This window comes from Salvia splendens, chromosome 13, assembly GCF_004379255.2.
Source record: "Salvia splendens isolate huo1 chromosome 13, SspV2, whole genome shotgun sequence".
NCBI classification, from domain to species: Eukaryota; Viridiplantae; Streptophyta; class Magnoliopsida; order Lamiales; family Lamiaceae; genus Salvia; species Salvia splendens.
In genome coordinates this window covers 17,761,840-17,769,284 of record NC_056044.1, presented here as the reverse complement: position 1 = coordinate 17,769,284, position 7,445 = coordinate 17,761,840, and the positions used below count along the sequence as shown (strand labels likewise).

Below are 7,445 nucleotides of genomic sequence, written 5' to 3'. Positions count from 1 at the left end.
AGTTAAAAACATATAAGCTATCTTTTTTTTAAGATAGAAGCTATCTTGACAAACGGACAAGCATGATTAGGTAGAAGAGGGGAGGGAATGAAATTTGTGACTGTAGTCGATTGGATTGACCTTAAGCTTGCGGGGACATTTGCCAAACAACATAAACCAGTTCTATCCTTTATGTCTTCTATTTTTGTTTGTCAATGTGTTTAGTTACTTCTGTGTTTTTCCTTTTTTAGGTCTTTTAAGTTTTGTTTTTGTTTTATGTAGCTTTTTAAATAAGAATCATGCATTGAAACTTGTCTCTTTTCTTTTTCTTTTCTTTCATACTTGAGGACAAGTATAGGTTAAGTGTGAGCAGTTTGATGAGGCTCGTTCCATGCATGTGTTCTGTGGCAAAACTGCACTTAAATCCATGAACTAACGTCTATTTTTGAGCCAGGTGTGTGTGAAATCCACCATTTTCAAAAGAAAGAACAAATCAGTAGGGCGGAAGCACGAATCAAGAAAAGAAGGCAAAATTGCGGCATTGAGTTGATCAAGTCAAAAATCAAACGGAGCCAGTAGGAGTTATGCATTGGGAGATAGAGCTAAAGACCCCACCAGCAATTGTGAAGGGCATGAACGACATTTCAGAGAGGATGGTACTCTAGGGATCAGAGCCCTATGCCTCTCTATATATAAGGAAGTCCAACACAAGAAAAAAGAAGTCCCAGCCGTAGTTAGAAGGGGGTCTCATAAGCTTTCTTAGTTAGAATATCTTTAGGGATTTAGCTCTCTCATAGAGCTGAAATCGAAGCTCTTGCACTTCATCTTCTTGATTTTGTCGCACACACACACTTGGTCCTAGCTTAGTTTAGTTTTAATGGTAGTTTGGTGGTAGTTTCTTGCATTTTCAGTTTTCGGTTATGTTATTCCACTCCGATAAGGGGTGATGAAATAATTTACTACTCTCATAGTTCATTTTTAGTTTGCTTTTGATGTTAATGACCCTTGATGTTTTTGATTTAGTCAATTTGAAGTTATGCTTTCGTTTTCAGTTGATGTGTTATGTTTTTCATGCATGATGTCTCTAATCTGTTCTCGGTTCATTTTTATGTTGCATGTCTTAGCTTCAAAATGTCTTGTTCTGTTTTTATTTGGTCAGATATAGTGTTTTATGTTTGAGAGTTCTTAGGATGTTTAGATCTAGCAGTTTAACTTTCGTTTCTGCATGATTATGAGTTAGTTTTCTTGTTTACGTAGTTGTAGCTTAGATTTTAGGAGTAGATTTAATTTTATAAATTGTTATGATGTTTCGTCCTCCATAACTTTTCAGATTTGTTCTTTACTCTGCTTTCCATGTTGATTTTGTGAAGAAGATGAAGTTGTTAGAAAAGTTTTACTTGCAGGGGACTGACTGTCACGACCGCATTTTCTAAGGATAGAAAACACGGTTGATCGCGACTAATGGGGGAATTAAGAAGCGGGGAAGAAGGGGGAAAACAATCAAGGGGTACGACATGTAGATCAAAAAATGAAACTTTATTACCAAATTATAGTCTGAAATCACGAAGCAACAAGGTTCGTAGGAAAAATAGTCCAACAGAATAAAGATAACATCAGAGTTCTAAAACTTGACGTAGCGAAAGCATTTGAGAGTTAGCTACTACTATGTATGAAGACACAATAGCAACCGGAACGTTTATTGAATATGGTCTCGGTCCAATGCTCAACATCCTCCGTCTCCCGTCCACGCTCAACCTGCACATAGGGAAAACATATGCAGGGGCTGAGTACTTGATGCACTCAGTGAACTCATGCCCAATAAAGTTATGTCAAGCCACCATTGAGTGAAACTCGGGTTTTACTTTAAAAATGCCGAGAAACACTAAAATCATTTCCATAAAAAGGTGCATGCGCATGCAAACATCATCATTATCCCCCATCATGTACCATATCTGAACCATCATGTGAAACAAGAATGTGGCCACAAACTCGATCACTGGACCGGCCGACCCAAAGGATGGCTCACGATCCCCATCAGTGCACTAGTCTAAGTAGGGACTCACTCCCTAGTCAGACCCGAATTCGTTAACCATCAAAGTCTAGTAGGACATTATCCTAATATACAATCAGATAGGCAATTCAAAACATAAAATACGGCATGACATAACATTCAAACCACCCTTATCTCTCTATAAACATATCATTGCAAATAAAAGAGTTTATGTAATAGAGACCACCTCAAAAGCTTAGAATTCCCATAACAGCTTCTCGTTCCGACTTTAGCGGCCGTGCGAACCACCTTTTCAGAAAATACATAAAGTTCACATCAAATCTCGGTAACGAAGACATTTAGAATGCATGCACTCTAATTAAAGTCTTTTATTTTATTTTCTCGGTTTTCGTGCATTTTCGATTATTCGGCGGCCGTCCCAAGGCGTCGCGTGCGACGCCGGTCGGCCGCTTACGCCCATTCTTTCCTCCGTTGGCTCCTCGCATTTTTCCATGACTTCGAAATAAATTTCTTAAAATTTATTTAAGCGTATAATTAAATTATCGCAATTATTTTCCTTCGCATTTATTTTATTTCGTACTTGGGATAATATTATTCGCCTTTCGAAATACTCCGGGATCTAATTAAATCATTCTTTACGATTAAATTATCGCCCCAACATCAAATTATTTCCCCACCTTATATCTCCATTTTAATTAAGAAGCCCCAAATGAAATAAGAGAGGGCCCAACTTAAATAAACCTCCAATTAAAATTAAAAAGCCCAAATGACAAAGGCCCAAATCCCTTTTTCCTCCACCATTTTACACGTCTCTCTCATCTTCTTCTCTCTCTCTCTTCTCCTCTTCCTCTTTTCTTCTTCATTTAAAATTTCCGCCGCCGCCTGCCCGGTGAGAGGAGTGCTACCGCCGAGCGTCGCTCAGCGTCGTTGTACTCCCGATGTCGCCTTCGATCCGTCAGCGTCGCCGTCGTGGTGGGGGTCCAGCCGCTGGCTTACTCAGCCGCTGCACAGTGCCGTCGGGGCTGTTCCGTCCCTGCTGCTGTTCGCCAACGGGAGCTGCTACCACGGGGGAAAGGTGCCGCTGCTGTCACCGGCCGCTCGCTGCTGGAGTCGTCGGGAGCACTGCTGTCCGCCGCTGCCGGCGCCTCCCTCCTCTTCCGGCAGCTTCCTCTTCCCCGGAAATACTCCGAACTACCTCAATTCAACCCGCAAGTTATGTTTTCAACACAAAGTTAAGTTCTTTCATGTGTTTGGTTAAGCACGACGATGTTCAATTAGTTCTTTGTTGTTAAGTTGTTGGAATTGTTTATGAGAGTGGATGTATGAACAACATATATGAATAGCTACTAGAATTTCATGCTTTGTGATTGAAAAGGGGATTATACCTCAAGAATTTGAACTTGGTGGTGGTTGAAAAAAAATGGAAGCAATTTCTTCTTCTCCCCTTCCTCTTCTCGGCTCTCTCGGCTCCCTCTCTTTCTCTCAATTTGCTTGTTGTAAAAAAAATGTATTGTGAAGTGAGAGGGTGGATGTGTTAAATGGTGTGTCTTTTGGTTGTAGGTATGAATGAGGAAGGTGGATGGATGGAAGATGGAAGAGTTAGAAATGGAGGGTCTCCATGGTGAAGAAACCGTCGACCATGGGGGAGAAGAAGGAGAAGAGAAAAAGTTCTTGGGCTTGTTCCCACATTTTGGAATGAATTGGGCTCCCGTTTGATTTAATTGATTTGGGCTTATTTAGTTGCAAGCCCAATTTGTATAATTATTTAGTTGTTAGGCTTTTTGATTGTTATGGCCCAAGGCCATTCTATATAAACAGTTGGACTCCCATTTTATTTGAGAAGCCCAAGTATAAAAATACTTTGCATTCTCGCATTTCTTCAACTAATTAAAATTCGCGGAAACTTTATTTAATTCGTTATCTTATCTTCACAACGATTAAAATCGTCCAACGCAACCACTTATATTTGGTGTAGTTCCAAATGTAAATTCCTCGACCATTCCTCAATTTATGCGCGCCAAGCACTATAAAAAGTGCGGGCGTTACATTCTACCCACCTTAACAGAAATTTCGTCCCGAAATTTGCTCATCTCTAACGAACAACTCCGGGTACTTCTCTTTCATTATCACGTCCAACATCAATTGCATAAACATTTCTCATTTCAAAACATTTTACCTTCTTTCTCGTTGAGCGCGACGAGACGGAATGTTGAGCCTTCAATGAATACTCTTTTAGTCTAGCGAAACGAGTCTAGACTAGATTGAATAAAAGACTCTCGGTCCAGAGCGGAAAGAAAAATTGCTCTGATACCATTCTGTCACGACGGCATTTTCAAAGGATAGAAAACACGGTTGATCGCGACTAATGAGGGAATTAAGAAGCGGGGAATAAGGGGGAAAACAATCAAGGGGTACGACATGTAGATCAAAAATGAAACTTTATTACCAAATTATAGTCTGAAATCACGAAGCAACAAGGTTCGTAGGAAAAATAGTCCAACAGAATAAAGATAACATCAGAGTTCTAAAACTTGACGTAGCGGAAGCATTTGAGAGTTAGCTACTACTATGTATGAAGACACAATAGCAACCAGAACGTTTATTGAATATGGTCTCGGTCCAATGCTCAACATCCTCCGTCTCCCGTCCACGCTCAACCTGCACATAGGGAAAACATATGCAGGGGCTGAATACTTGATGCACTCAGTGAACTCATGCCCAAAATACATTTCATCAATAAAGTTATGTCAAGCCACCGTTGAGTGAAACTCGGGTTTTACTTTAAAAATGCCGAGAAACACTAAAATCATTTCCATAAAAAGGTGCATGCGCATGCAAACATCATCATGTACCATATCTGAACCATCATGTGAAACGAGAATGTGGCCACAAACTCGATCACTGGACCGGCCGACCCAAAGGACGGCTCACGATCCCCATCAGTGCACTAGTCTGAGTAGGGACTCACTCCCTAGTCAGACCCGAATTCGTTAACCATCAAAGTCTAGTAGGACATTATCCTAATATACAATCAGATAGGCAATTCAAAACATAAAATATGGCATGACATAACATTCAAACCACCCTTATCTCTCCATAAACATATCATTGCAAATAAAAGATTGTAAGTAATAGAGCCCACCTCAAAAGCTTAGAATTCTCTTAACAGCTTCTCGTTCCGACTTTAGCGGCCGTGCGAACCACCTTTTCAGAAAATACATAAAGTTCACATCAAATCTCGGTAACGAAGACATTTAGAATGCATGCACTCTAATTAAAGTCTTTTATTTTATTTTCTCGGTTTTCGTGCATTTTCGATTATTCGGCGGCCGCCCAAGGCGTCGCGTGCGACGCCGGTCGGCCGCTTACGCCCATTCTTTCCTCCGTTGGCTCCTCGCATTTTTCCATGACTTCGAAATAAATTTCTTAAAATTTATTTAAGAGTATAATTAAGTTATCGCAATTATTTTCCTTCGCATTTATTTTATTTCGTACTTGGGATAATATTATTCGCCTTTCGAAATATTCCGGGATCTAATTAAATCATTCTTTACGATTAAATTATCGCCCCAACATCAAATTATTTCCCCACCTTATATCTCCATTTTAATTAAGAAGCCCCAAATGAAATAAAAGAGGGCCAAACTTAAATAAACCTCCAATTAAAATTAAAAGGCCTAAATCCCTTTTTCCTCCACCATTTTACACGTCTCTCTCATCTTCTTCTCTCTCTCTCTTCTCATCTTCCTCTCTTCTTCTTCATTTAAAATTTCCGCCGCCGCCTGCCCGGTGAGAGGAGTGCAACCGCCGACCGTCGCTCAGCATCGTTGTACTCCCGATGTCGCCTTCGATCCGTCAGCGTCGTCGTCGCGGTGGGGGTCCAGCCGCCGGCTTACTCAGCCGCTGCACAGTGCCGTCGGGGCTGTTCCGTCGCTGCTGCAGTTCGCCAACGGGAGCTGCTACCGCGGGGGAAAGGTGTCGCTGCTGTCACCGGCCGCTCACTGCTGTCTGCTGGAGTAGTCGGAAGCACTGCTGTCCGCCGCTGCCGGCGCCTCCCTCCTCTGCCGGCAGCTTCCTCTTCCCCGGAAATACTCCGAACTACCTCGATTCAACCCGCAAGTTATGTTTTCAACACAAAGTTAAGTTCTTTCGTGTGTTCGGTTAAGCACGGCGATGTTCGATTAGTTCTTTGTTGTTAAGTTGTTTGAATTGTTTATGAGAGTGGAAGTATGAAAAACATATATGAATAGCTACTAGAATTTCATGCTTTGTGATTGAAAAAGGGATTATACCTCAAGAATTTGAACTTGGTGGTGGTTGAAAAAAAAATGGAAGCAATTTCTTCTTCTCCCCTTCCTCTTCTCGGCTCTCTCGGCTCCCTCTCTTTCTCTCAATTTGCTTGTTGTAAAAAAAATGTATTGTGAAGTGAGAGGGTGGATGTGTTAAATGGTGTGTCTTTTGGTTGTAGGTATGAATGAGGAAGGTGGATGGATGGAAGATGGAAGAGTTAGAAATGGAGGGTCTCCATGGTGAAGAAACCGTCGACCATGGGGGAGAGGAAGGAGAAGAGAAAAAGTTCTTGGGCTTGTTCCCACATTTTGGAATGAATTGGGCTCCCGTTTGATTTAATTGATTTGGGCTTATTTAGTTGCAAGCCCAATTTGTATAATTATTTAGTTGTTAGGCTTTTTGATTGTTATGGCCCAAGGCCATTCTATATAAACAGTTGGACTCCCATTTTTTTTGAGAAGCCCAAGTATAAAAATACTTTGCATTCTCGCATTTCATTCAACTAATTAAAATTCGCGGAAACTTTATTTAATTCGTTATCTTATCTTCACAACGATTAAAATCGTCCAACGCAACCACTTATATTTGGTGTTGTTCCAAATATAAATTCCTCGACCGTTCCTCGATTTATGCGCGCCAAGCACTATAAAAAGTACGGGCGTTACACTCATAGTCCCCGTTTATTCTGTTTCTCCATTTATGGAAAGTTTAGTTAAGTTGATCAAGTAGACTAGTTAAGTTTTCATGAGTTGATCAGTTTAGTTAGTTTTAATTTCTCAAGTCAAGTAGTTTACTTAACCCACCCCCTAGAAAGCGTGGCAGCGGCCATCTCCAAGTAGTGTCAAGCAAACAAATCACCAAACGCCTCATCTATGTGGGATCGATCCTTACTTCCCTATACTAGTTAATATTATTAGTGGGTTAAGGTTTTGAGAACACATCTTCTTTAGATCTTTAGTTCATCTTACTCTAGTCGAATTTATGTCGAATTGATCAGCCTGAGCTTTTTTCTGGATCCACTCACCCACATTTTGCAGGTGACAAGCATGTATAAGCTAGCCGGATCAGTTTGACGATCCAACTTGAGTAGCCCACAACTGAAATGATGAAAGTGAAGACTAGGAAGATGCATGAGTTCATCAAGCATCCATCCTATCTTCAGTTG

General features: G+C 40.9%; 2 long non-coding RNA genes across 2 annotated transcripts; both read left to right on the top strand.

Annotated features, from left to right (window-relative positions):
• Window positions 1-3,086: 3,086 nt before the first annotated feature.
• On the top strand, window positions 3,087-3,864 carry LOC121761375. Its single transcript, XR_006041969.1, has 2 exons — window positions 3,087-3,221; window positions 3,551-3,864. It is a non-coding gene; the product is annotated as an uncharacterized LOC121761375 (long non-coding RNA).
• Window positions 3,865-5,696: 1,832 nt separating this feature from the next.
• LOC121761429 lies at window positions 5,697-6,792 on the top strand. Its single transcript, XR_006041983.1, has 2 exons — window positions 5,697-6,128; window positions 6,459-6,792. It is a non-coding gene; the product is annotated as an uncharacterized LOC121761429 (long non-coding RNA).
• The last annotated feature ends 653 nt before the right edge of the window (window positions 6,793-7,445 follow it).